The following is a 27,988-nucleotide window of genomic DNA, read 5'->3' on the forward strand; positions in this document are numbered from 1 at the left end:
CTATTTTAAAGCCATTCCCCATTGTCCTATCACTATCAGATCGTGGAAGAAGTTGATCCCCTTCCTGCTTGTAAGCTCCCTTCAAGTACTGGAAAATCTGCAATGAGGTCTCCAAAAAGCCTTCTCTTCTTTAAGTTACATAAGCTCAACTCCCTCGACCTTTCTTCATAGGAGTGGTTCTGACGTCCTTACAGCAGTTTGCACTGGAATGAACTCACTTGAATATAAGGTGATATTTTACTGTTTGTCATGGATTTTATATAGGGGAATGGACATTTGGCTACTTATCAGTTCAAACTGATTTAAATGAATCAAAGTCCAGATGAGATTATAATGTACCACACTGCATTGTTCTACCAACTGCAGAGGATCAGAAAGTTGAACAAACTCAGTGACCAGTATTTTCCCTTCAAAACTGCAGAAGAGAGAAAACTGGGCAAGCTTTTGTCCTGTCAATTAACAATCTGGTTTTCTTTAGAGGATTTATAAACTTGAGTAATCTTCAACTTGTGGTGTGGAGTGTCAAAGAATGTGAGAATTCGTTGTAGTTGGCTTGCAATACCAGTGCACACCTGCTCAGTGGGATGTGAACCAGAGTGTCTCTTTCTCCAAAAAGTCTGCTGTGAAGAAAAGTGACAAGGTAAAGCAGAGCAGCAGAATCCAATCAGGCGTTTACTTCCAAAAGGTGGCATATTGAATCTGAGCAATGTAAATGGATAACTTTCAAGTGCTGATTAGTAATTTGGAAAAATATAAACAAGAAGGAGGAAGAATTCTAAGGCTATTACCTTAGACGTTAATTCATAGCTTGAATGACTGAAAACAGTATGGCTACTTACTAATCTGTCCAAAACTCAACAAGGTAACAGCTGCTCTACAGTGAAAATGGAATAACATTCCTGTTCTTTTTCCTCTTCTAGTAAGCAATCCTTGGTATGCTTCTTCAGTAAAGAGAAGAAACACAGGAGACAATGTGCTCCCACAGCACTTCTTTAAGGAGCATGTCAAAGTGTGAGTATCAAATAGATGTGTCATTGGGAATGTTTATGGCAGCAAGAATAACAACCAGGACACTGGATTCGGACGGGTTGCGTTTAGGGATGAAAACTGAAAGAATCAGGGTATGCAGTGCTATGCGAAAACCCCTTGTCCGCAGAGAGTGGAATGTGACAAGACTAAATTTTCTAGCTTTTTTTTTTTAAAGTTCATAGGAAATTTCTCTCAAATTATCCACCTATGTCTGTAATCTCTGGAGTTGTTGTGGGATACTGTAAAAAAACAGGATTAGGAAAACTACAATAAATAAGATATACTGAAGAAGGCTCAGCCAGGCTTATGTATAGAAAAGGCATGTGTCAAAAACTCATTATGAACATTTACAGTTGATAGCAATGATGTCAAGAAGAATATAAATGAAAGAAAGAACATTAATGTAGCATACACAAATTTACAAAAGGCCTTCTACATAATCTTTTCTTTTTTTTTTTCCAAAGCTTTTCAAATAAGCTGGGCAGTCATGAGAAGGAAGGTCTTTGCATGAATAAAACTGCTGACTTGAAGTCAGTTCTCTCTCTGAAGAGAGATATTCATCAGAATCTTTCAGGGTTTGTTAGCGGCCCTGGTGTTCGGCAAAGTTTTAAGTTGTCTGGAAAAAGCAGCGAAGAGTGCAATGACAAACTTTTGGGATGCAGTTATTCATGGTGGTGATGATAGAAACTGGCAGAAAAGCCAAGTGATTGTGCAACTGAGTGAAATAATGGCTGATGGAGTTCAGAAAGCATAGTTGTAAACTGATGCACAATAGGAGAAGTAGTTTCACCTACACAGAAATAAACCTCTCATACACAGGAGCAGGATGTTAAGGTCGCTTTATGGAATACTGTGAAAAGATAAACCTGATACCTGGTAAGAAAAGTGAGTGTTAATGATTACTAAGAAAGAAACTGATGAAAACTTGGCTCATTGTGCAAACCCACTGTGCTATATGGCATCTTTAAAACTGCGTATGGCTTTGGCCTTCTCTTGTAGAGAAAATAATTAAGACTATAGAATGTCTTCCAGAAAATTGAACGACTGGGTGCGTTTGCATTTCCCAAGGTATAAGCAAGGTTAGATGTTTGTTAACAGTTCTACTTTCCGTACTGCTATATATAGAGGAGATAGAAGCTTAATTTTCAATATTTTTGGTGGTTGTTTGCAGTGTGGAGTCTTCTGATTCCAATAAGGAAATAAAATTTTCAAGTGTAAGGATATAATATGCAAAAGCAGGAAATCGCAGGACCAAGAAAAGGGAACTACTTGGACTAATCACTGCTGGTAATTAGTCAATACAGTACAGTGTACTGCAAGGGTGTTCAATCTCAAGAAACCAGATTTTTAACTGAAACAAAACTATGCAGCTCCCTGTAACCCCATTTAAAGGGGTGTCTCTCAGTAGAATTAACTGACTTGCATTGGAAATCATGTTGCTGAAGACGAAACTACACAGAGTAAGCAAATTATGCAGGAAAGTCACACCTAAAGGCTTTTAAGTCACAGCAGGAAAGGTACAGTAATATACCTTGTGCTTTATGGATAGGAGCAAAAGTCTTAGTTCCAAGAATAAGGCTCATGCCTTAACACCTAACGCTTTGGAGTTTAAATGAATGCTGCCTCACATCTTCATTCTTGTCCCAGTAGGCTACGTAAGTCTGATTAAGCTCTATGCACGAAGTAAAAATGACTGTTCAGCACCATTTCCAGGCGTATAGGCTTGTTTTTTTTTTTTTTCTGTTCTGATCTTGTGACATGTTACAATTATGCCTTTTGCTTCCTTTTCCTGTGGTTGGTGACACTTTTTGGAAAGTATGCTGTGGCAAGAGCTGAGGGAATGTAGTGAGGAGGTAATGTTCTGGGGCTCTCACACAATGGCAGTTTACTGCACAGTTGCCTGTAGTTGGATCAGCAGCTTCAAGTCCTCCCATTATTCTACTCCTGTACTTTTTTCCTGTATTTCAGGTGTTATCATATCATGTCTTATTGGTATCAAGCACAAAATAGTTATGAAATCCTTGTTATTATATTTTAACCTCCCTTTAAGGAAAAAAAAATTTCATCTACTAAGGTTCTGATTGAGGAAAGAATACCTGAGGAAGTTTTTCCTCATCTTTTTTGAGAAAGAACAGATATTTCACACTAAATATTGGTTCAATGAACTAAGCTAGTCCCACTTACGGTTGGAAAAAGCTGAGAAAGATGACAATAAGGAAACAGTAAGGAAGGAGAAAAGTGGTTTTAGGTTTATTTAAGCTGATTTCCTGAAGTCAGTGGAGATCTTCCTCCTTTTGTTTGACTTCAGGAAAGATTGTTCAGCATTGCTGTGCTTAATTCCTGTTGTGTGCAATCTGCAAATGCAGAGGTTTTGGAACAGTGCTGGCTGGTGTTACATAAATAGGTCTGATATACGCCTCACATATATGCTTTGGGGTTTCATTCACTTTTTGTAGTGTGTCTGTTGGTGTTCTGGACTGGTGTAATCTGAGATTCTAGTCAAACTGCCTAGGCAAACCGTGATGGTAGCACCTCCTTACATTTGTTTTTGTCTCAACTTTGCAGTGAATATTTATGCTTTGGCATTCTTTTCTTCCCATATATCAGTGAAGAGGGGTACATTTCAAAGAGGAAATTTAAAATAGGTTTAACTAAAGTCATATTTTACCAGCTTGTAATTGTTCATTAAATATGTAAAGCAGTCTGTGAGGGATGATAATTCCTTCAGTTGCAAAGAAGCAGAAGAACTTCTTATTTCCATGTCATAAGAAAGTTTTCTAGGAGAAAAGCTTTGCCTGTGGCAGAACTGCACTGTAAGCTGTATGAAGTTTGCTTTTCAGAAGCTCTCATAGTACAGGTGAATGCAGCTCCACACAGAATTAAAAGCAGATGTGTTCTCCTGAAGAAAAAGTAATCCTCCTTTTCTGCTACATGTTATTCACTGCATGAGTGAACAGTGAAATAAATTCCCATGATTCCTAAAATTAGAATCAATTTATGCACATACATTTAAACTAATGAACTCAGTAATGTGATGAACTGATTTAACCTTCACTTCCTCTGCTGATTAAGCTCTCTGGTTAGGCTCCTCTTACAGCCTGCAACAGATGTTGACACCAAGAAAAACTTATCAGCCAGCCAGTTGCATGCAGTTAGCCTGCGGCTGTGCGTTGCAACTTGTTGCAATGAGAGACCTTGCTTTTCATCTCAGTGATCTTTTGTTTCTGTCCATCTTTTGGAAGCTTTAGAACTGAAACTAAATTGGCTGGAATTCTTGTCTACTGAAGGAAATATCTTTCTATTCAGATAGGATACACATCCATTTGGATCAGATATCTTCTCTTCGGTGTCCATGGCAGAGGTTGTCTCCTGGGGCAACCTGCTGCCCCAGCGCACAGAAGTTTGTTTCAGCCATTTGGCCATTGGTGACAGAGCAGCCTCTCTGGTTTTCTTGTGGTCAGCCACAGTCAGAAGGCTTTGTGGGCCTTTGTGGGCGTATGTTTAGGTATTCTATGGAGTCACCAAGTCAGTTTTCTATGAATGTCATGTAGGAACATGGAGACATTAACAAAGTGACCTCTATTCTTCCTTGGTCACACTGAGGCCTTCCGCTCTGTCTGAAAGCCCTAGATAAATGCAGAGGAAGCCACATGGATTAAAACTAAATCCAAGATTTAGCTCAGCAGATGGTCCCTTTCAGAGTGTTCACTGGCTGTTATTGGATAAGCACACAACAGCCTACGTCTTTCCCTGTCATCGCAAGTGGTGTCATTCCCTTGGTTTCTGAATCAATGCCAGCCCTTCCCCACCCCTCCTTTGCCGGTCACCACACTCCATTGCATCCCAATTAAGCAAAAAGTTTGAAATCAAACACAAGGTTACCTTATGTTAGTGAGTCTGCTTTCACGCTGTGTGTGTCAGGAGAATTGTCTGCAGAAGCGTCCTTGAGTGCTGAAGGCAGAGGGTTTCGGTGTAATTCTATAAGCAGTGGTTGTCTTCACTCCCTTGAAAATTTCCTCACCCGACCTTGTCATTTTATTGTGTGAAGCAGAACGTTTTTCTTCTTGTACTAAATGTTCATTTGCTCAAGTCAGTATAATATATTACAGATTAATAATGCCATCATAATTTTAATGAGGGATGTTATTTAGAAACCTGTAAATCAGCTTAGCCTTTTATTTTTATACATAATGGAACTCTGCATTTTTCCTTCTCTTACAGCGAATGATATATTCAAAGAAAGATTCAGACTGACCTAAACAGACAAACAGTTTTGCTCAAAGAACTGTGTAGTATGGCAGAATTGAAAATAATCACATATTTCATTTTGGAATGTTGCCACATTCATTGTTAATTGCGTTTTTGTTGCTGTTCTTTAATTTGAAATATAATGAAATGCTAAAGGTGAGCGTACTTTAAACCCATTGTTTATCTGAATATGTCTATTTTTACCTTTGTAGCTTGTTTTGTCCGTGCATATGCACTGCTTTGATTATGATATTTTGTTATGTAATGAAGAAAAATGTACAGTAAAGGTCATGAATGAATCTGAAAGATTATCCATTCTTAATCAGTCCCCATCAACATTACTGGAGCTCTAATAGTAGGCCAAGTTTAATGATCAATGAAATCTGATGAATTTGGTTTGAAAGCTGGGCAGCTTAGAGAAGCAATCAGCTAAACAGATGTCTGCAGTTTGGGGAGTTATTTCTCTGTTCTTGGCAGCAGAATTTTTGTATGAACAATAAAAAAGCATAAACCAAAACATTTACAAAATCACCAGGGGTGGAAAAGACCTCCAAGGTTATCCAGTTCAACTATCCACCTATCACCAATATTTCCCAGTAATTCATGTCCCTCAGTACAATATCTAAATGTTTCCTGAACACCTTCAGGGATGATGACTCCACCACATCCGGTGCTTAACTTCTCTCTCAGAAAAATAAGTATTTCCTAACATCCAACCTTGACCTCCCTTGGTGCAACTTGAAGCCATTCCCTCTAGTCCTATCACTAGTTGCATGGGAAAAGAGGCTAACACCTACCTTGCCACAGCCTACCTTCAGGTAGTTTAGAGAGTAATAAGATCTCCCCTGAGGCTCCTCTTCTCCAGACAAAATAATCCCAGCTCCCTCAGCTGCTCCTCATAAGACTTGTGCTCCAGACCCATCACCAGCTTTGTTACACTTCTCTGGATATGCTCCAGGGCCTTGATGACTTTCTTGTAGTGAGGGGCCTAAGACTGAACAAACTACTCCAGATGTGGCTTCACTAGTGCTGAGTACTGAGGGATGATTACTTCCTTGCTCCTGCTGGCAACATTATTTCAGATGCAAGTCAGGATGCCATATTCACATTCCGAGTGCAGCATGGAGAGCCAAAGCAGACCACTGGACACAGCTGCATGTGTTCAGAAATGGCCTCAGCCTTATTCATAAGTGGGAGAGTAAGCTGGCACACTGTTAACTTCCTTAGCTCTCCCATTTGTGAGAAACAGGCTGAGGTAATGAGAACTCAAATACTACCTCACAATGTGAATGCCTTTATCCTAGCAGCATCTCCGATCTTGAAGAGAAGAAAAAGCCCTTCTCAGCTTGCAAGATGATACATGAATAAGGGATGTTTTATCTCAAATACTTCACTGGTATCCAGAGGGGTTCATAGGCACAGGCCAGATCTCCTTCCTACATCAGCTGACACCTGGCCTGCACCCATTTACAGGCTCTGTGCTAACGCCCATTAAGTCCTGCAAAAATCCCCCTGGAACTGAAAAAAAAAAAACCAAAAAAAAAAAAACCACCAAAAGAGCACATCACTATGTCAGGGCCAGTCAGCTGCTCTTCATATTTCAATTAATGCTTTGTTATTCCTGTGTAAAAAAGAAATAAGAATTAAAAATGAAATATTTGTGTAGAAGTTGCAGAAGAGGAGAGTTTTGTTCTGCATTTCTTGCATGTGGTTAAATTACTGATGAAAATTTGAGATGCTCTCTGTTTATGTTTGAATAGTTAAATCACGGGGCTTCATCCCCTTGAGGACCCTTGCAATTGTCTCTCATAGCATGAATGGCTACCTAGAGAAATCAGATGTCTTTTATGAGCGAATAATCTCCGATTCACGTAAGTAGGCCAATGCAATTAGTTAAATGTTAAGCCTCGTAACGTAACATGGCATGTGCTGTCTCCCTTATTCCACTCAGATAGGTTTTAACAGCAATATCGTTGCACGCATTTTTTTTTAAGAAGGAAATAATGCAAGTGTTTTCAAGAGCAGCCATCTTAAAACCGTTAAGCTGCTTCATCTCCTGAGGAAGTACTGAAGGGTCTTGCTTAGAAGCACCGGGGGCACAGGGTTGGGGGGGGGGGGAAGGCATCCTCCCATTTTGCAGATTCACATGCTGAGGATGTGGGGAGGGGGGAAATCCTTCCCTGCAGCTTTTCGTATGTGAATGTTCCCAAAAGTTTTTCACTGTGCCATCCTTTGTGATTCAACAAAATGAATCATTCAGTAACATAATCTCTCTCAAAGAAACAAAAGTAAGTTGTGAAGAACAACATTTAAAACTTGTTGTTTGTTGCGTTTCCTTTCCAGATCATTGCTGTAGAAGTTCTTTTGTTTCTGGATGTAAGGGGGGATGATCTGGTAAAGCAAGTTAGACAAATGATTTAGTCTCTGTAGCCCCATTTACCTAACATTCAGTAAAGCCACACATCCCTCCTGAAGCATGTAAGTTAAGTACTTCATTCCACACAAAACCCAGAACCCCTTTTTTTAAAGCAACCCTCATGACTCCAGCAGCAGCTTTCCAGCAACAACTGTTTCACTCATGACAGAAATCTGTGTAGATGACTCCAAGCATTTGTGCATTGGGAAAAATGCTCGAATATGTTTTCAGAGATCAACTCTGAAACTAGCCTACTAAGGCCTAAAGCTGTTGTTATGATGAAGGAGATTAGATGAAATGTATGCACAATAACATATAAGAAAATCTTGCTGAAAATACCGGATGAAAACGAAATCCTTTAGCTGGAATAGCAGATGACTGACTAATTGCAAGTCTTGAGGAAGAACTAACTCCAAGAGATTGAGCCGTCTCTTGGCACTGGACAAAGAGACAGGAGGAAGAAGTGGTAAATCTGTCAATGTGCACCAGAAGTTAATTGAATTCTAAACCACAGAATCATTCAACTTGAAGTCAACAGAAAATTAGCAGATATCAATAAACAATTGTTATGGACTTATGAGCAAGGAAATTATTCATTTATGTTTTTGTGTTAGGGAGAAAAGGACCCTTCATGTTCTGCTTTTCAGAAAACATGGGAAAATAAATAGTTTTTAATCTCAGATTACTTCCTGATCTCATTCCTTTTTGAATTCAGTAATAGTCTGGAGTGCTTAAACGGAAGTTACTCAGGTGTTCTTTGTCTTATTTAATATCATCTATGCAAAAAGAAAAATAAGTAGGTAAAAGGGTTCTAACCTCTTTGTCCCATTAAGTGGTGCGATGGCTGCTGAGAATGAAGACAGGCATCTCATCAAGCATGTGTTGCTAACACAGTATACTTGTTCCTGGATAACCTAGCTGTGCTTTGCGTAAGCCACGTGCAGCACATGGTACTTGTCTGGTTGTGGACAACGGGGACCTCAGCTAATGTGTGCTGCCCTGACCCATGGTGCAACCACTTGGTTTCCCTGATTTTCCAGCGTGTCTTCTTCTGGGTTGGTATGTTCAAGGCTGCAGGCATGTCATATAAGGGTATGCACTTCCAGTTTCTTAAAACTTTAGGTGCAAAAATAACTGAAATTCATGCATCTGGTAGATAGCTGTGTTTCTGAGCTGCCCATAGAAGGTAAGCTTGATGGATAGATATGGTGGCTGTTTCTAATTCTAGAAATAAATATTTTCATCTTATGCTTGTCTGCAGTTGTTGAAGCTTAAATACATGAGGGCAGTTTCTTTTGTGTAGTGGCTTATAGTGCAGCAGAAGCAGAAGGGAGCTGGTATTTGTTTGATGTCAGGCCAAGTGCAAACAGCAGAACTAATTACAAATTAACAAATACTGGGCATGATTAGAAAGAGAATCAGATAGGGAAAGCTCTCCAACATGTGATAGGGATAAGCTAAATACTTGAGGCAGAGAAAACTTTTCCTTTTTTCTCTGTGATGGTTGTCACGGGTATTAGGAAGAATCGGATAACAGTAAGAATTTCTTCATAGAATGGGCGGCATTGGAACAGCCTGCCTAGAGAAGCGGTGGAGTCTTTGTCCCTGAAGGTATTTGAGAGACATAGGTTAGGTTGATGGTTGGACTTGAAGGTTTTTTCCACCCCAAGTTACTCTATGATTCAATCAATTTTCTTTCTGGTGATTTTTTTTTTTCATCTGTGGATTGAGACAAATTTGCATGGAGCCTCTGGCATCAGTCTCTCCTTTTGCAGCTCTGGAGAACACAGGAGAGCCTTCCCTTTTCCTTTTTCTCAGGTGCTAGGGAGCATAAAATGTTTGATACCCAGAAGGTTGATCTGGGCTGAAACAATTTCCAAGAATGACTGTGCTTGATATTGTCTCCCTGATAACCAGACATATAGCAAGTAAGAAAATACAGAGCAAAACCACAATACTTTCTGCTGTTCTTGTAGAAGTGAAAGGGTTGGAAATAGTATAATTTTTTGTAATGTTCTCATTTGGGGGATAAGTACTTCAGATTTGTATAGAAAGGTGAACAATCAGCCGGACATATTTACAGCAGTACAGTTTCCAAAGTGATAGTGCGAAGTGAGGTAGATGCATGAAGATGTTTTGAGGTACGATAATTTTAAATGATCCAAATTTTGTCAGTGTTTCAAGTCATTACACCCTCAGTGATTTGAGCTTTAATTTATGTGAAGAGCAGAGCTTGGATTCTGGATTTGTTTTCTTTTCTCTTAGATGTAACAGGAAATGATGTTAGATATCTCAGACTTTCACAGAATTGAGTTTTCAAAGTCAGTATAAGTAATTTTGTTTCTTTGTTCAAGTCAGATTCCATCCTGTCTTATGGTTGCTTCCCTTGAAGAAGTTTGAAAAGATGAAGATGAGTTGTTCCTAAAATGTTGCTGATTTTGAATGTTTAATCCTCTATGAAAATGCTGTGAAAATGTTTATTTCTACCCTTTCTCTTCCTCCCAGTTTTCTTTTGAAGACGTTCAGGTAACACAGCCATCTCTCTAAAAAGACTTTCAAATAGCCACTCTACTTTCAGTTCCTTTTTTAACAGGAAGGAAAACAAACAAATTGAAATTGCTCCGTGTAAAAAAGCAAGTTCTACTAGGTTCTAGACATTGCTATTGTTATCACTGCCAGCTTGGGGTAGGAAAAACACTTGAACCTTGATGTAAAACATTTGATTACCTCAGGCATATTTTACATATTTTACACCATTCCAGCCACCCTCATAAAACTGAAGGAAAACATAAATTGCTTGGAGTATAACTATTTTGATGTCTTACTCAAAATATTTGCTGTAATCTTCAGGCTTTCGCAACGTCTTTATCTTTAAACATGCTTTTCTTAGCTAAAATTGATCTTTTCAGGAGTGTTAAATACGTATGTAAATTGTCTTTTATCTGCACTGTAGCTCTGTGCGGTTTTGATGGTTGAGATAATTTTTTACCTATTTTTTTTTTTTCCAAGTTCTGACCTATCTAAGAACATCTTACTGAATGGCACATGGTTTGATGCACAATGCTCTTTTATATGAAGCACTGAAACTGTGGATATGCAACTTCCCATGCGTGTTAGAGGCTCCCCACACCTCTCTGTACATTAAATAATCACTGCACTTTTGCAGGGGACTGAAAACAGGACAGGAGAATGTATCTTTCTGTTTTCTTTTCAGTTGATCAACTTTTCTGGAAACCGTGATGAATCTGCTCACCAGTTCAGACAACGCACCCTTTTATTTCCCCTGATTCAGACAGCAACAGGAAGGCAGGAAAGCAGGTTGCCACATGGGGCTTGGAAGAACTGACTGTCTTGCTAGGGTGCGGCTGGATATCAGACCTCAGGTTGCTCTCTAAGGCAAAACAGGTATTTGTCCAACCCTACGGGTTGCAGTGTCAGTCTGACAGCTTGCCTGCAGGCAGCTTTCTCACTTCTTTACCCACCTCCTGACCTGCCTGAATGAGTGAGCGTCTGGGAAAGTTTTGATGATCCATGTAACCCTGAGGCTTGGGAGAAGCCATCTCCAAGAGACAAGAGACAATACTATCATTTCCTTCTGCGATGTGTGTGAAAAACATGACATCTCCTTAAGTAGTGAATACAATCTGCTTCTCACCACGAAATACGTAATCCAAACAGATGGATTTCCTGTCTTCACGCAATTGGAAAACACTGTAGAAAATGTTCAGCATGCTGTATATGGCTCTTCTTCCGTGCTGAAGTTCTTCCTACCAGTGTGGTTTTTTTCTGCCCTGAAATTGCCACTTACAGTAAGATGTCAGTAAACTAACTAAATTTCTGAGAAATCCTCTTCTAGTCAAACCCTGCCATTGTACGAGCTTTCAGAGACATGCTTTTGGTTTTCCTGAAAAGAAACAGCAAAGTCATGGGAGAATTCTGATTATTTTCCCATGTAACTGAAATAAATGAAAAAACTTTGTGTTCTTGAGAGTTAATGTAATATTCAAACTTTTGAAGACTGCTGAAAGTAAACAAAATTAAAATGGAACACTCAACTTAAAGAAGTTGACTGACAAAGCAGTACTTTTTTTTTTTTTTTTTTTTTTTTAGTGTTACCTGCTCATCACACATTGCATGGTTGACCTCTTACCACAAGTGAGGACAGCTCTCGCCAGAAATGGAACCAGAAGAATCTCGGTACAAAATAAAAAATCTGTCTAGAGGTAAGAATCCCTCTTCCCTCAGTTGTCTGAGGAGATCTCTATCCCCACTTGAAGCTGAACAGTAGCATTTCTCTTTCCAGTCTGAAATGAATCAGTTACATTCTGATTGAATTTGCAGCATAAAGGCTTTTTCCTAGACTATGAAAGGTTAAAAGTTTCAAGGGTTCTGCCTGAGACCCAGTGAAGTGTCCTGGTGTGATCTGGGAATGGCTGTACGTGTACATGAAAGCAAGAGTTTTATCACCTAAAAAAATTACACTTAGTTGCTCAGTGGTCAGGTATAACATGTATGTACATTCTTCAGAGGGGAAAATAATTGTCATTAAACAACTTCAAGTTTAGCACAGTTTATACTTCCTCACAAGGTTTATTTTACGTATGTCTTACTAAATTTGCATAGAAGATTGAACCAAACCCCATCACAGGCAATGCAAGGATTATCTCTTAGCATAACGAGACGCTGGAAAGATTCACCCTTTGTGTGACTGGTTGCAAACACTTCAGCCAACCCCTATTGCTGCAGATGACAAGTTTGTTCTATTGCTGAAGCTATCTTTGATCTCATATTTTCACATTATCCACGAACGAGGGGCTAATCAATAGGCACTATTTGCAGTTATTTGTAGCCTGATGAGAACTGCAGATGATTCAAAAAATGATGTTATGCGTGCAAGAATGTAGCAGCAAATAACAATTGTAGCATCAGCACTGAACAGATTAGCATGTTAAAGTTACACCATTTAAAGTCACCTCTTGAGAACATCTGGTTCAGTTTCCTCTAGAAGTGAGATCCTAAGACTATTAGTGAACTTGTGCTAACCCCTGGGAAAACTTTTACTAGCTAAACATGTTATGCACATTTAGGACTCATTCCAGGAAGGAGTTGTGAAATTTTTGTAGTACCTGATAGTACTCCTATCACTAAGCCAGGCTTTTGAATCCTATGCAGCAGTTGAGAACAACTGAGCCTCTTGTTGATTAAGTTAGACTTAGAACCACTTATTCCTAAGAGGCATCCCTGCAGCGGCCAAATGGTGATGTTTGTTTTTAATAAACTGAGTTGAAAGGACAAATCACGAATGTCAAATCCACTGGCATTATGATTCACAGCTATTTTTCCACTTTCCCTGAAGGGAGCAGTCCCTCTGGAATTGGTCTTGTCTTTGCTTTTAAAATTGTTAAATGTATGCCTGGGCACATGATGGGGATGTTATATAGCAAACCTCAAATTCTCCATAGATTCTAAAATAGTGAAAGCAGAAGACTGGAAACAAAGTTTTGTGCTTTTGTGAATGAGGTATGTGAGTAAATGTAGTTCTCTGATAATGAGTACGGTATGCAATCCACCAAACTCATGAAAGTTTATTGAAGAACTGTTGTAAGTAGATTTTCCAGAATAAATATTTACCAAATTCTTACAAATTCAATGAAAAGGCAATCCAGTTATATCGCATCTTTGTTCCTCAGAGGAATATTGGAAATCAATATTTAAATAGAAATGTCTCCTAGCAGCTCAAATTTTAAATAAAAAAGTGATGAAATTCTTCACTAAGCCCATGGAAACCATCAGTAATTTGGAAAGACAGAGTGTTTACTTATAACACACATGCTCTCCGGAAGAGTAATAGCTTCCATCTTTCAGAAGCTGAAGACTTGGTGGATGCAATTATTTAGTGTCAGGTGTTCAGAATGAGACTTGCTTCTTTAGACTCCATTTTCTAAAACATTCCTTTAGGCATTTGCTATATCTGTGGAAGGGAAATTTTGCTGTCCTCCCACTCTTGGAGCCCATGGGTTGGCTAGGGCTCTACCCAACATGCCAAACGTGTAATGTCCTGTACAGGGCAGAAATTGAAGCTATGAGTGAGTTCCCTCATAGAAGTGAGCACAGTTTTTGAAGGCAGGTTCTCAGGCAGTAATCAAGCATTGCAATGTGCTCATCCCACCCACAGGGGCCTATTGGCAAAAAGGCATCATCTTTCTTACGCGATCCCAACTCATGAGCTTTAGGTTTTTGTTTGTTTGAAAAGTTTGATTAAGGCCACTTCCCAGTAGTAAATCAGTGTAATAAATGGAGGTTTTAGTGCTTTGTACTGAGACAGGACAGAGTAGCAGTGAACAAGCTTCAAGAAATATAAGATTTGTGTGATTGTCGCTTTCCTGGAATGGATAAAAGTGAAATCATAACCAGCAGACACCCACCCATAACCAGCACCCACCTAGAGTGTGGGATGTGGAACGCTGTGGACTTCAGCTGCTTCTATGTAAAAGACAAAGGAAGACCTGAATATGAGAGGAGATCTAAATCACCTAACTAACGAGCTAAAAGTTTTTCTATAGGGAATTAAGCTTTTTCTGTGGCTCTTCTTTATATGTTCTAGTGTGTGTCCTTTAAGAGAGTTAGTAGTTGTTATCAAGAGCAATATGCTACACTGGATAAGAAGCTCTGATTGCAGTTTCAGTATGAGGAAGATTTCAGAAGAGCCACGAGACAGGGCTACGTAAATTACTGGTACTTTAAGGCTAGCGAGTGTTAAAGTACCTTCTTTGTGCCCTTCCCGAAGAGAATCTGTAAATCACAAAGGAAAAGAGCACGACAGATCATAAGCGAATAAGCTTAAAAACAGTGAGTAGATCTACGCTGTAAAACTGAACTCAAGGTAAAAATCGATTATTTGTTATAGAAGTACTTATTCAGGTAAGCTGAGTGCTCTTTAGAACACATGCATGGCAACTGGAACAAAACTTAGGATGAAATAGAAGTAAATGTTTTCAGCCAACAATGATTGTCTGTAGGAGAAAAGATACATGCACATTTTTTGCAGGGAGCAAAAATCTTTACAAATTCTTTCCGTTCTTGATAATGTCAGTCCTGTTTGTCTAAAATTGATGTTTCTAGTTATGTATTCTCGGAAGTACATCTTGAGCTCAAACGCGTCATGCCAAAGTGCTTTGCTGAGTCCAGATGTAAATGAAAAGCTTGATAGAATAAACTATACGTAACTTCCTTAAAATGAACTTCATTTGGAAACTCATGCTTGAATGAATGATCCAGTTTTCCATAAACATTCTCTCACATTTCTAAGTTGCCTGAAAAGTGAAATAACTACTGTAAAGCGACAAAATTTTGTAGCTTAAATATTCCACATCTGGCATGTTGTAGTCACTAGTTATGTTATCTCTACTAATTAACTGTGTGTTTTGTGCTGGATTTCAGCGTAGCAAATGACTCACTGCACTTAAGATGCTTTGACTCTCAGCTCTGAGGAGGCTGAGCTCTTCTGCAGAGAAGGGTAAGTGCATTTCTTGGAAAAGGTGGCACTGGGGATGGATTTGTGAATGACACCTCTCCCCTTGTAAAAGAGGCCAAGATGCCCCTATGAAAACAGAGCTTTTAGACATGCAGGAAATGCCCTGTGGCTGGTACAATTGATTGTGTCACTTTGAATGATCAGAGGAAGTCATTTGTGGCATAGTTTTATAGGTATGGTCTTTTAAAAATAGTGCTGTTTTCCATAGATGTCTTTTGGGGTTCCCAGACAGAATATCTTGACTACTTATGATCTTAATTGATTTTATAAAGAAGCATGAAATCAGATAGGCTTTGGCGATAGAGTTGAGAGAAGCTGGTGTCTGATCTGATTAAGATCTATGTCGTTTTCTGCTTTTTAGAGCCCAGCAGATGCTTCCGAATAGTCGATAGATTTAGTTTAGCTGTTGTAGATACCATTGACAGGTTTTACTTGGCGATACTCTAGCAACAGCTCAGTCATAGGAATTTCTGTGCAGTACTGACGCAGCTCATTTATATCATGGAGATAAAAATGGGGCCACAAGAATCCTTCAATAGGTGCTCTAAATTTTGCTCACAGAAATATGTTCTTTGAGTTGAAATGCAGGATTCATTTCATCCTTATGGTACACACATCAGAGTACTTTGTACAAACAAGGAAATATAATGGAAAAAACAAACTGGGCGCTAATGCATAAGAGGACAGTAGGCATCAGTAAACTCCCAAATTTCTTTAGATTTTATATCATTTTGTAGCACAGTAGAGACAAAGAATTCAAGATACCCATCTCTTCAAACGTTTTGGTTCTAGGGTAATGGTTTTTTGTTTTGTTTTTTCTTTTTGAGATGACAAAGTTTCTTCTTTACTTTGTGGGAATTATTTTGCATCCACCTGGTGCCCCTTATGTTTGCACATTCAGGATGTAATTGAGAAATTGAAGTATTTCTTGGATCTATAGGGCAATATAGAAAAATCTCATCTCCAGGAAATTGCAGTTATATGGCTGAGTAGTAGCCTGGGTGGAGAAATGTTCTTTACTTTGAAGCATAAGCAGAAAGTGTTAATAAGAGATTATCTAGAAGAACAGTAATTATACCCACCTGATGCACACAGCCAAAATCTCAGTCTGAAGGGGCTATTGTGAGAGTTAATAGGATTTGGAATTAACTTGCACGATACGGTCTGGTATTTGAATGCAGAGCTTTGCTGATATGACTTTCTCATATTTCAAATTTCATTCTGTTTAGGAATAAAAGTCCTCAAAAATCAATAATTTAAATAGAAATATATTCCATCTCAGGATCTATTAGTATGTCAAAGTTGATAAACTGCATTCATAAATTGATCTGAATTACTGAAACCATAGATGAATCTAGAACGTCCTGGGTTGGAAGGGACCTCAAAAATAATCTAGCCCCAGATATCTCAAAGCACTTTGTAACTTCAGTATTTATCCAGATTTTCTGTAAATGCATCAGAGGGGTAGGCGAGGGGAAAAGGAGTATTTTTTTAAAAATACCTTTTTAAGATGTGTACTGAAATAACTTTCTCATGAATCACCTGCTTGTGCAACTCCCACACGCCAAGCAGTTTAGGCAGTGAGAAACTGGTAATGTTTTACTTGGATGAGAGCAGATATCAACAGGGAGTGGTTGTCTCCTGTCTCCTATCTCCTTTTTTTTTTTAACTGCCAAAAAACTGGATAATGAGGGTCTATTCAGCAAAATGAAATACATTGATTTATGCACAAGCCATGTTGAAGCGACAGATAGATTTTTTTGAATGTATCTGTATTAATACAGATCTTTTACAATGTAACCTGTTTTCCTGGAAAAAAAAATATTGCTGAAAATGAGTTTTTATTTTAAATAAGCCCAGAAGAAAGCTCTTATTTAGGACACATTTAGTCCTTTTTTGAAATCTTTTTAGCAAAGCTTTGAGTATTGAATATTATTAATGCTTCTCGGCAATACGACATTACTTTTCTCTGTGGCGTTATTGTCTTTAAAATTTACAGCTAAGAAGCAGTATGAGGTGTTTTAAATTCCTAGTCAGGTTAGGAAATGGAGAAAAATAATTACAGATTAAATACAGAAAACTTAAGTGAATATACTTCGGAAGGCAGCTCTAAGGAAGTGGTTAAACAGAGCATTTTGAGGAAAAAAATTTTTACCCAATCAAGTTCGGGTGCAAAAATTAATTAAAAGAATTTCCAACACATTAATATGCTTTTAGATAGCATAAACTTAGAGCCAGTTTATCCTTCATTTGCATCTGGGCTTCTAAAGCAAACTGAAGATTTGCCCATTCATGAACAAGAACATGCCATTAATGCTTGGATACATGCATATTCTCTTGGTTGCAGCAGCCCAATTGCTATGCTAGGATACCTGACATCTTACTTCTGGCTTCCAGTGGTCACAGACCCTGTGTTATGTAAGGTGTCGTGTCTTTTGCAAACAGAATCACTGGAGTTGGAAAGGACTCTTAGAGCTCATCTACTCCAATTCCCAAATAGTCCCTCATAAGCAGTAGCATTATTTTAAGCAGCATAAGGTGGCAGACACTTTGCACTGGGAGAAGCAAGCGCTTTCTCTGTAACTCATTTTCTCTCTGCTTTTCACAGGATAAGTAAATGCTGGCAATTATTGATAGCCAGTCATGGTGAGGTCATCACGGATCCATTCTGTTCAGATAAGTTATGCTGCTTTGTTGTCACATTCTGACCTACAGGTGAGCACAAAGTAGCAGGTGAGTATAGTGCCATTTTAAGAACATAATGCCATTTTATGCTTGGCTTTACAACTAGCACAGCATTAGCTTTATTAACAGACTTTCCTTGTTTTGTACACTAAGCAAGAATCCTGAGGGCTTAAAGTGTCGTGTAAATCTGTCAGATAATATATGCTAGCATGTTTCAGGAAGTAGAGGCTTAATACAGTGGTAACACTCCAAAGATCCAACTAGGTTTTATACCATTAATATTGAAAACACATGGAGACAGACACTTTTTTGCTTTTTAACAAAATAAAATCTGTTCTTAAAAGTGATATAAAAAAACCTACACAGTAAACTCATAGCCAGGAAATGTTCATTTATTTGTATGAATGCTTTGCTTTCCATATATTATGAAAGATGGGGTTCTCACATCCAGGAATTTTGATTTCACACTTTTCTATAGCTGTTGGCTTTCCTTTTCTCAAAACCTGTGAAGGAAAACTCATCAGTGCTTCTTTAAACCTCTGTTACTCAATAAATTTGTTCATAAGCGTGAGCACACAAGGCAAAACATATTGTATGAAACTAAATCTACACACTGGGCTAAGGTTGCCTACTTCTGTTTATGCTGATATCTCGAAGTCAATTTAGTTTTCTGGAGATGTTTTTATAGCAGCATCTGTAAGGATAAAGTTATTAGTTTTCTGGAACTCCAGTTGATAAGTACCAAGTTACCACGTGTAAATAAAAATATTTTATAATCATGAAAATGAATTTTAAAAGCTGAAAAGCTACCCTGTATTTGAGTAGACACTGTAGTACCTTACTCTTCTAGCAGGCCAAATGTTAAACCAGGGAATTATGGCTGTAATTGTTCCACCGAAGAAAGACGGGGATTGCCTTTATCATCTCCTCTTCTTTGCCTTTAAAAGCTCCTTTCAGTTCTGCCTGAGATTCCTTCTGCCTACAGCCTTTTTGTGAGAATGTATGACATCACTAGGAAATGATATAACCAGAGGCAATTCATGGTTTTTCAACTCGTGTTTCTTTCCTCTCCAGCTGTGACCCTATCAATTAGATGGAGGTAGAGCTGCTGGGGGGATCAGATAGAAGGATTAAGAAACCCCGTGGAGAAAGCCAGCAATTATCCATGAGTGTCACAAAGACAGAGGTGATCAGAGGTGAGGAAATGCTCGCGTAAGGTCTGTAGAAATCACTATAAGGGGCAAACCTGTCAAGACTAATAATTAATATTAGTAATAAAATATGCAGTTACAGTTGGTGAATGATGAAATAGTGACACCAAATTTAACAAAATGTTTATGTAGTTAATCCTTTGATGTATTGTTTGTGAAGTGCTATAATGTTCCTCACGATGTCAAGCCTTCAAGAAGACTGCTTAAACGAAATAAAAACAAGTTTGTACAAGGATAAAGTCACAGTTGTTTTGCATGATGCCATGCCATGTTCCTGTTAAACCAAGAGAGGATCTGGGAGGTCTGAAGCGCATTTGAAAGCACTCAAAAGTACATTGAAACAAAAAGCAGGGAGAAGATGCAGCTGCATCTCAGGTAACATATCCCAGAGCTATTTGGATCTACATGCCTGTTGTTCTGGGACTCCAGCTCTGAAAGACAGTGCCTGGGAGCAAAATGGGTCTAGGGGCTTCTGTCTCAGCTCTGAGGGCAGACAAAGCCAGAGATCATCTCTGGCAGGCAAGATAAATGCTGGAGATAGGATGTGGATCATCGCCTGTTTTCCTTGTCCAAGGTATGTCTCAGAGAAGCCCTGTTCAAGCTAGAAGGACAGATTGGAATTAGGTTCTCTATAAATAGTGTGATGTCTATGTTTTTCTTTTCTTGCTTTCTTTCATACTCAATAATTCCAAGTTTAAACTTTGACTTTAATGAATCAACACGATGCTTTTTGTTTTATTCTTGTCTCCAAAGCCAAGCCAGGTGACTCATGGGTTAAGCTCCTTGGGCTCCAGGGCATGTATTTCCCACGCTGTGGAAAAGAAGCTTTAGGGACTCACCAGTATTTTTCTGTAGTGTAAAACATCTCCCAGCAGGCACTCAGCCCTGGAATAAGATTTCTGGTCACTGGGAGGCTGAACCCTCCTGGGGGAGGACTATTGGAACTCATTCATTAGTCTCCAGAGCAGTCTTTTCTGACCACGTGTTTCTGGTAGGAATTGCTTCTGTGGAGGGAACGAAACACAAGCTGCAGCCAAGAGCAGAGAGTGGAAGCAGAATTAAAAGGACCTGCAGCAAGTCTGTGTCCTGCAGGCTGTGCTGTGTGAATATCCATTAAAAAGGGGACCTGGATATACGGTTAAAAAAAAAAAAAAGAAAGAGCAAATGTGTGAGCAGCTCACATTAATCACACTGTAGAACCTGGTGATGCTGTGAGGCACTGTTGACTCTCTGTTTCCTGAGAGGCATTCCCACCACAGGTGCAGAACCCAGGCAGGATTAGCAGGATGCCAATGCAAGAACACATTTCATCACCATATGCTGTTGCTGGGAACTAGAGAGCCTGAAACATTCTGGTCAACTCTCCTTTTAGCAAATCTTGTCACTTGTCACTCAAATTTTTTGGTTGCTTACAGAGTTTTGGTCGCACCAGACTATATCCTCAGCTATCATCAGTGTGGTTAAGTAGCATTTGGCCGATGAAAATATTGAGCTTACAGATATATAGGAATATTTCAAGGGCCAATGTTCTCAGGTACAAGGGAGATATAGGGCCTTTTAAAAGAAATACATATGAAACTCTAAATAAAAGCCTTTTGGCAGATTCATGTCAGAGGCAGTTGCTCTTCGAAGAGTAGCAATAAAAGACATACAAAGAGGTTACATTCCAAATGTGAGAAGTATTCATCTACTTTTGTTTGATCTGCTACTTTCTCCTCTGTCCTTCAAGTTCTTTGCCACACCACTGCTCACCTCAGGTTTCTTTACTGTAGTCATACAAATTGCTTTGCATTCTACATGTTTTCCTTATGAGTGTTCTTCTGTAACTGCATTCTTTTCTCTCTTTGGATCTCCAGTGCAACTGATCATTTATCTACTTTTTTTCACTCCTTACTCCCCTTTGTCTATCTGAGAGTCTTTCTCTGTCTAGTTCTTAAAAGGCTTGGCCTTCTGGCAGCGCTCATGCTTCATTTTTTTCTAGTTATGTTTTGAGAAGCTGTGACTCTCCTCCAAAGAATTCAGCTGTCCATGGTCCAAAATCTAGTTTTGATACTGCACAGCTACAGAATTTTGGCAGAATTGTAAGAAAGATGTTTAATTGTGAAAAAGTACAAAGATGTGAGCCGTTTAAGATAAGAAAAACTGGAGGAAGAGGCAAGATTAGCACAGCCATTTTTTTTAGCCTAACCTATTCCTTTCCTTCTGTAGTGTCAGCTCACCCAGACCCTCCTCCCCCTGCACTTTCTGTGTGAAACAGAATTGGAGCAGATCTCATTAGTAATAGACTGGAGAAATGTTTGCTGGTTTAGGTGTGGAAAAAAGTGAGCTGAGAGAAAAAGTTAGAAAAAAAAAGGACAAGGACTCTTGAAGTAAGAGCTAACAATGATTTCTGTCCAAAAATATTTCTCATCAGCAATGTGCATAAAAGAGTAAGGTTGTGTTTTGAACACAGGTGTGAAGATCAGTGCCGTTGACCAACCTCTGCTCTCACTTCCCTAAAACTTACACAAGAAGCTTGTGATAGAATAGTAAATCATGATCCCTTGAGGTAAACAGAGGAGTGATTTTTCCTCTAGTCTTGACGACTACGGGAAGAACTGACAGGAGAAAAAAACACTGACTTTGTCGAACAGAGGCTTAGTGTCTCTCCTGCATCTTGCACCAAATTGCAATTTACCACTATTTGATTTAACTGGATTGAGATGGGCGTAGGGATGCTTCAGTTAATTTAGGTTTTGTTTGTTTGTTTTAGTAACAATGAAAAAGTCACGGCGATCTAACCTGCTGAGGTCTGGAATTTTTTTCCTCCTCGGAATATAATGCTACACCATTGCTATGATGTTGTTTGAAGGTTCTTCATCTGTTTCTTTGACTGCTGTTTCTTGACAGAGATGCAATTATGAAGTTAATGGAGTAGTCAAGTGCTACACCGTTGAAAGTACCCAAGAACCTGCAAACAAATGCTGTCTGCCTAAGCAATCTGCATTATGTGAACAGCTGTGGTTCCTGTGGAATTTATGCTAAATTCTTCTTTTATTCTAGTTATAAAAGTGAATGATTGCAGTCCGTCCTGGAATGCTGATGATACACCCTTTTGACTGATGGAGCAGGCAAGGGAGAATTGGCTCTGCTCCATCTACAAATTTTTGATTTCTCGTTGCTCTACTCATTTTTAATTTTTTTTTTTCTTGCATCTAAATTTTGCGTAGAAGCAGAACTGTTGCTGAAGTATATCAGCCTCAAAGGTCTTGCTGCCAAATTATACCTCTGCCAAGGAAATATTTATTTTATGTTTTTTGGCAGGGGGGAGATGGAGAGTGGAGAGTTGTTTGTTTTTTTTTTTTTTAGCATTTGGGAGTAAGAGAAGAAAAACATGTGGAAGACTCAGGAAAAGCTCAAAACAACTAAGAGAACTACTACACCAATGTTATCCTGTCTAGTTGCATTTCTTGAACTTAATTGTAGCAAAATGTATTTTGCACCCTAACATGATGTCTTCTGTACACCTGCCTTCTGCTGAGCTGAGCTCTCAGATGAAGAGTTCGAAATTAGAGTTGCCAGAAGAAGCAACCGGTAAAGGGGCACTTAATTTCATCAATGAAAACTGTTCACTATATTAGGGAATGTTTTGTTTTTTAAATTAAAACATTTTTTAAATCAAAATGTGTAGATGCACACAAAAGTAGGCAGTCCCAGAAGTTGTAGGCATGCAACCTGACCAGTTTAGAACTTAATTCAAAATTTTCATTAACATTTATTTATAAACACGTGATTTTAAATATATATATATAAAATTTAGAAGATATATGAACCCTGAAATAGTCCTTAAAGTTGCCCCTTGTAAGAGGCTATGTCTCACTACGAAAATATCCTTTCGTTCTTCTTTTTTAACATCTTATTTCATATGCTTCTCTTTCCTTTGCAGTTCTGAGCGTTGAGGAAAAGCCTATCTCCCTGAAGTCACCTAGCACTGATTTCACACTCTGGCTATCCTGTATTTGCTGTAATGGGGGAAAAAATAAATTTTTTCAAGGTATTTTTTTTTTTATAAGTTATTCGTAGAAGAAGTGAAGCATTATCTCCTTTTCAGGGGATGTGCCCTTTTGTGTTTCTATTTCCATGAGAACCACAGGAAAGAAGTTCTTGTAATATCTGCTCTTGCTTATGCTTGTAGGAATGGGAAGGAGGACCCCAGCTGGTAGCGTAAGCCCTGACACCTGCGTACCATCCTCCTTTGAGATACTCAGCAAGTCTTTCCGTTTCTATGCGCTGTACTTCTCCCTCTAAACTGCAGCTGGTAACTTTGATCTTTTATAATTCCTGTACCGGTTTGGTCTGTCAGGCCTGAAATGCAGCCATGTGCGACTCAGCCAAACCAGCGGCAGTTTTGGTGCTTGTACACTTTCTTGCTTTTGCTGCTCCCTACTCATATTAAGAGAGTGTACTCTGAAATATATCAGGAAGCCAGCTCAGAAAGCATACTGTTTGGGTTTTTTTGTTTGTTTTTATTTTTTTATTTTTTATTTTTCAGGATTTGAATAGCACAGTGAGCGCCATGAGGTTCACAAATTTCTGCAAGGAATAGACACCATGCAAAATACTGAACTTTTGTCAGCATAGCTAGGCTCCTTGTTTAACATCTGAAGGCAGGTTTCATCTTAAATATTTTCTATTAGGGAAGTGGTTTTATCTTACGCTTTTTTATGTTATTGAAGTGTTGGATTTTTAGTAATACCTATTTTGTTGATGAAGGTAAGTGCGCCCCAGTGCCTTCTATACCAGATGGAACAGGGATTACAGAAACTCATGTTGCATTACTGCAAGAGAAACTCGGAAATGAAAACCAGACAGTGACACAGAAGAGATTACAGAACTGAAATTGCATAGTGAATGGAAGAACAGGATTTTGAGTAGCTCTTTATTTTTATCTCTTCTGAAAAAAAAAAGTGACTTTAGCTATTAACTATGCTAATGTGGTTGAAGTGTGCTTTTATATGACTGTAGATTTATCTGAAAGAAGAAAAAGACATGGAGCTTTCCTCCCTGATCAGTACACACTTTCTATCAACTATCCTGTAGATACTATGTGAGATTTATGCTGCTTATGCATGAGTCTGTGCATATAAATGTAATTTCTTTTTCCATATGGGAGCCTTTACGTGTAGAGTGCAGCAATAAGACAATGTGTAATGATTTTAAACTGCAAGAGATTAGGCTTAGATTAGACGTTTCGAAGAAATTCCTGACTGTGAGAGCAGTAAGGCACTGGAACAGGAACACAGAACAGAGAAGATATGACATCCCCATCCCTGGAAGCATTTGAGGTCAGACTGGATGCAGCTTTGAGCAGCCTGACGTAGTGCAAGGTGCCTCTGCCCATGGCTGTTGGAGCTAGATGATTTAAATCATTCTGTGATTCTAAAATATTTCTCTCTTTTTCCCTTTTTCCAATTGAGTAGTATTGAATCTCATGAAGATGAAACCAAGGAAGATCTTGTTGAAAGAAAGATGAGATATCCTGAGTTTGCTTTCATTTAATTTAAGCACTTGGTGTGAAAACCTGCCAAATTCTTCTGTCAAATTGTTACCCAAAGATACTAGTGATGGCTTACTTTGAGAGCAGAGATGAAATCCAAATTTTTTCTCACTTCAGGGCAAAATCATTACGATGCATCTAATTCAGTTACAGCACACTGTTAATTTCATTTTCCGAGGTAAAAATCAACAATGTTGTCTGTATTTGCCACTAAGTCTTGAAGATATTCAAGACTGAAGACTCTAAGCAATATCTTAATTGAATGTATCATTTAACTGCCATTTTACTCTGGTTCCACCTTTATTTGAGGATATTTTTATGTGAAGACCAACTTAAAACACAGAAATATTATATCCAAGATGGATGAGGAGGTTGTTATATATTTGTGGGTTTTGCTTCACAACACATCTTGAGAAGTTCTGAAATTTATTGCTTATCTCATACCGTTAATTTTAACGGGAATCTGGATTTTAGTTCCCATTGTTAAGTTTGAGAATTGGCTGTGACGAAAGGGCTTGCAAAGCTAGAGTTGATGTATGGTCAGTGAAATACTATTTGCCAAGGTGTAGCTCAGGAAGGTCACTTTCGATGCTCTTTCATTACCATACCCTGCAACGTGCTGCATTTAGGACACGGTGGGCCATTACTCACAAGCATGCTGCACAGAGCAAGGCCAATGTTTCACTGCGTCTCCAGGGTGGTTGTAGTTGTGTTAGCTGGCGTACTGGATTCCCTGGAGCAGATGCTTAACAGCGCAGAGCATTTTCTGCTAAGTGTTCTGGGCTGGGATGTCCAAGCAGTAGCACAGCAGTTGTCAAATGTGTATTCCTTCTGGGTATTCATAGCTGTACCTTTCTCTCTTCAAGGACAGAACTATTATTGCTATTACAGTCATGTATATCCTTCCTTCCCTTGGTACGCAGAAATTGAAGACCTATAAGGACTTCTTTATTGCAGGTATCTCTTTTTGAAACCATGTTTGAATTAGGAAAGCAATACAAGGACTGGATTTCTTTTTTAAAAGTCATTATCTAGAGCCCTTATCAGCACTGATACGGGACTCTGATGCATTAACCTTCAAGGATGAAATTCTCTAAGCCTGCTTTTTACACAAAACAATTCTGTTTTAAAACATTTGAAGTGTGAAAACGCTTTTGTTGTTTCAGTTTATAGAAACAAGTCACCTTTGACCAGAAATGGAAAAATTCAGTATGGAAGATAATGGTTCAGCAACAACAACAAAAAAATCTGTCACTGCCATGACATTGACAGCAAAATTTGTAACTTCTATGTGTTTTTTTTTTTTATCTTTTTTTTAAATTAAGTTGTTGGAGAAAAATTTTGATTGAATTGGTCCAGATTGAATCTAGTCATAAAGCAAAATGCATTTTTTTCTGTGGAGAGTTCTGCTATGATAAAATGTTTCTCAATCAAAATGAGCTAAAAGTGAAAATACTGCAGCTTTGTCAAAAAGCTGGAAATATTTTACTTCACAAATTGGTACTTTGCATTGGTGCTGATATTGCTCTCCCGGAAGTTAGGGACTTCAGTGGCTGTGAAGACCATAAAATGTGGCTGAAGATCCTTTGTCCTCACCTGAAGAACAAAAGATTGGGACTGGATTTTGGCGCTGTTGTTCTTTTCTTGGAAGGGATTCCAGGAAATGATAAAGCTGGCAGGAAAATTGGTGTCTGAGTTCTGGTAACCCGTTTCTGCTGGCAGAATGAGGAGATAGACACAGTACAACCTTGTGGGATAAGGGGAAGAAGGTTGGAAGAAAGAAATGAAAATTGTGCTGGGGCCCCTGTTCCAGCAGCGAACACTACCTTATATACCTCCAGTTTCTCTCTCTGACTGGCAGCAAGCAGAGGCTTCTATGGATTTGGCACAGGCAGAATAGGAAGAAAAGAAAAATGCATAATTAAATTTTACAATTGGCTAATGCCATGTGCCCTCTGTTAGTGGGATAGAAAAGAGTCAAGTTTGTACTTCTTTACACTTTTTCTGTTTGGGTTGTCAGATGTGTCATAGACAAGCACTAACACGTTGTTTTCTTCTTCATACCTTCTGTGCAAACAATGAGATGCATATTCTAATCTGTGGCTCACTCTAAACCATGCAATTTCTTGAGAAGTTTTCCAAGCCCTGAGCTTCTAACATTCATTCTTTAATACGAGAAGGTGGCCAGGCCATGCTAATTCTTTCATTTTTCTTTGCAATTAAGATGTTTCTGGTGTCGTGTGAAGCATGTCTGACTTCTCAGAGATGTCAGAATCACAGTAGGATGACTTTGATTGTTTACGCTCTAGCTTATAACAGTCTGAAGATGAATTCCCAAATCCATCTGTGGCTATTTAAAACCTCTGGAAGAACAACCCGTAGAAAACATGTACTGCTGAATTAGTTTTGCTCATTGTTATATAATTCTTTTCTCATGCCATATTCATCAGAACATGTTTCTTAACATGTCCTTGCGCCATTCAGAAATGAACATGATTGCAAATTATCTCTTGGTTTTTGACAATACCTTCCTCTTGTTTCAACAACAAAACTAGAGGTGGTTTTGGATTATTCATTAATTCTGTGAAATGACTTTGAACCTCTTCACATTGCCTATTTGCTGTCCACAGTGCAAGACAGATGAGCTTGATGCAGATACATCTCAAAGTTGGAGTGTACGATGCCTCTTGATCTACTTTTAAGCCAGCCTTTCTGCCTGGATCTTTACAGTCTATCTCTGTCCAGGGTATATAACAACAAAACCTTGCCATGAGAGAGCCTACAAGCTGGGAAGGTACCTCGCACGGAAGCAGCTGCCCTGAGGAGCACTCATGAGATTGCCTGCCCTAGGCATGGTAGGACTGCAAGAGCTGAGATAAAGGCTTCAACACCGTTGCTAACTGGAGAAGTACTCTTCCCAACAGCTGCTCAATCCAGATTTCAGCATCCATTCCAGCTACTGATAATTTTATCCTCAGTATAGCTTTAATTAACTGTGTTGTACACCATAGTAGATCTACCTTGTTAAACTGCTGCTCTTTGTTTTAGTGGAAATGCTATAAGAGACAAATAAAATAATTTTGTTTCATGGTTACGAGGCTCTCAATTTGTTAAATTTGCCAGCTGCTGTGGGAGCCTGTGGGATGGAAGGTATCATATAAATACAAAAAAGTTATTATTTACCCTGAATGACTCTATTCTCTCCCCCTACCCCCCCCAACCCCCTTTTTTAAAATATACTTATGTTTTATATTTCTTTCCTGCATTTAGTTCTCTATTTGGATGGTTTCTTCAAGTCCCCAGGTGGAACTACAATCATACGTTCTCTA

General features: G+C 38.7%; 1 long non-coding RNA gene across 2 annotated transcripts; it reads left to right on the forward strand.

Moving 5' to 3' along the window:
* On the forward strand, window positions 1–27,718 carry LOC125691685 (uncharacterized). Of its 2 annotated transcripts, XR_007376213.1 has the most exons (9): window positions 1–70; window positions 172–229; window positions 921–1,011; window positions 10,908–11,098; window positions 11,804–11,916; window positions 17,836–17,942; window positions 18,987–19,108; window positions 23,049–23,156; window positions 23,298–27,718. It is a non-coding gene; the product is annotated as an uncharacterized LOC125691685 (long non-coding RNA). The 2 variants fall into 2 exon arrangements; XR_007376212.1 differs by having other exon boundaries at window positions 7–229.
* Window positions 27,719–27,988: the final 270 nt, after the last annotated feature.

This window comes from Lagopus muta, chromosome 4 (assembly GCF_023343835.1).
Source record: "Lagopus muta isolate bLagMut1 chromosome 4, bLagMut1 primary, whole genome shotgun sequence".
Classification (NCBI taxonomy): Eukaryota; Metazoa; Chordata; class Aves; order Galliformes; family Phasianidae; genus Lagopus; species Lagopus muta.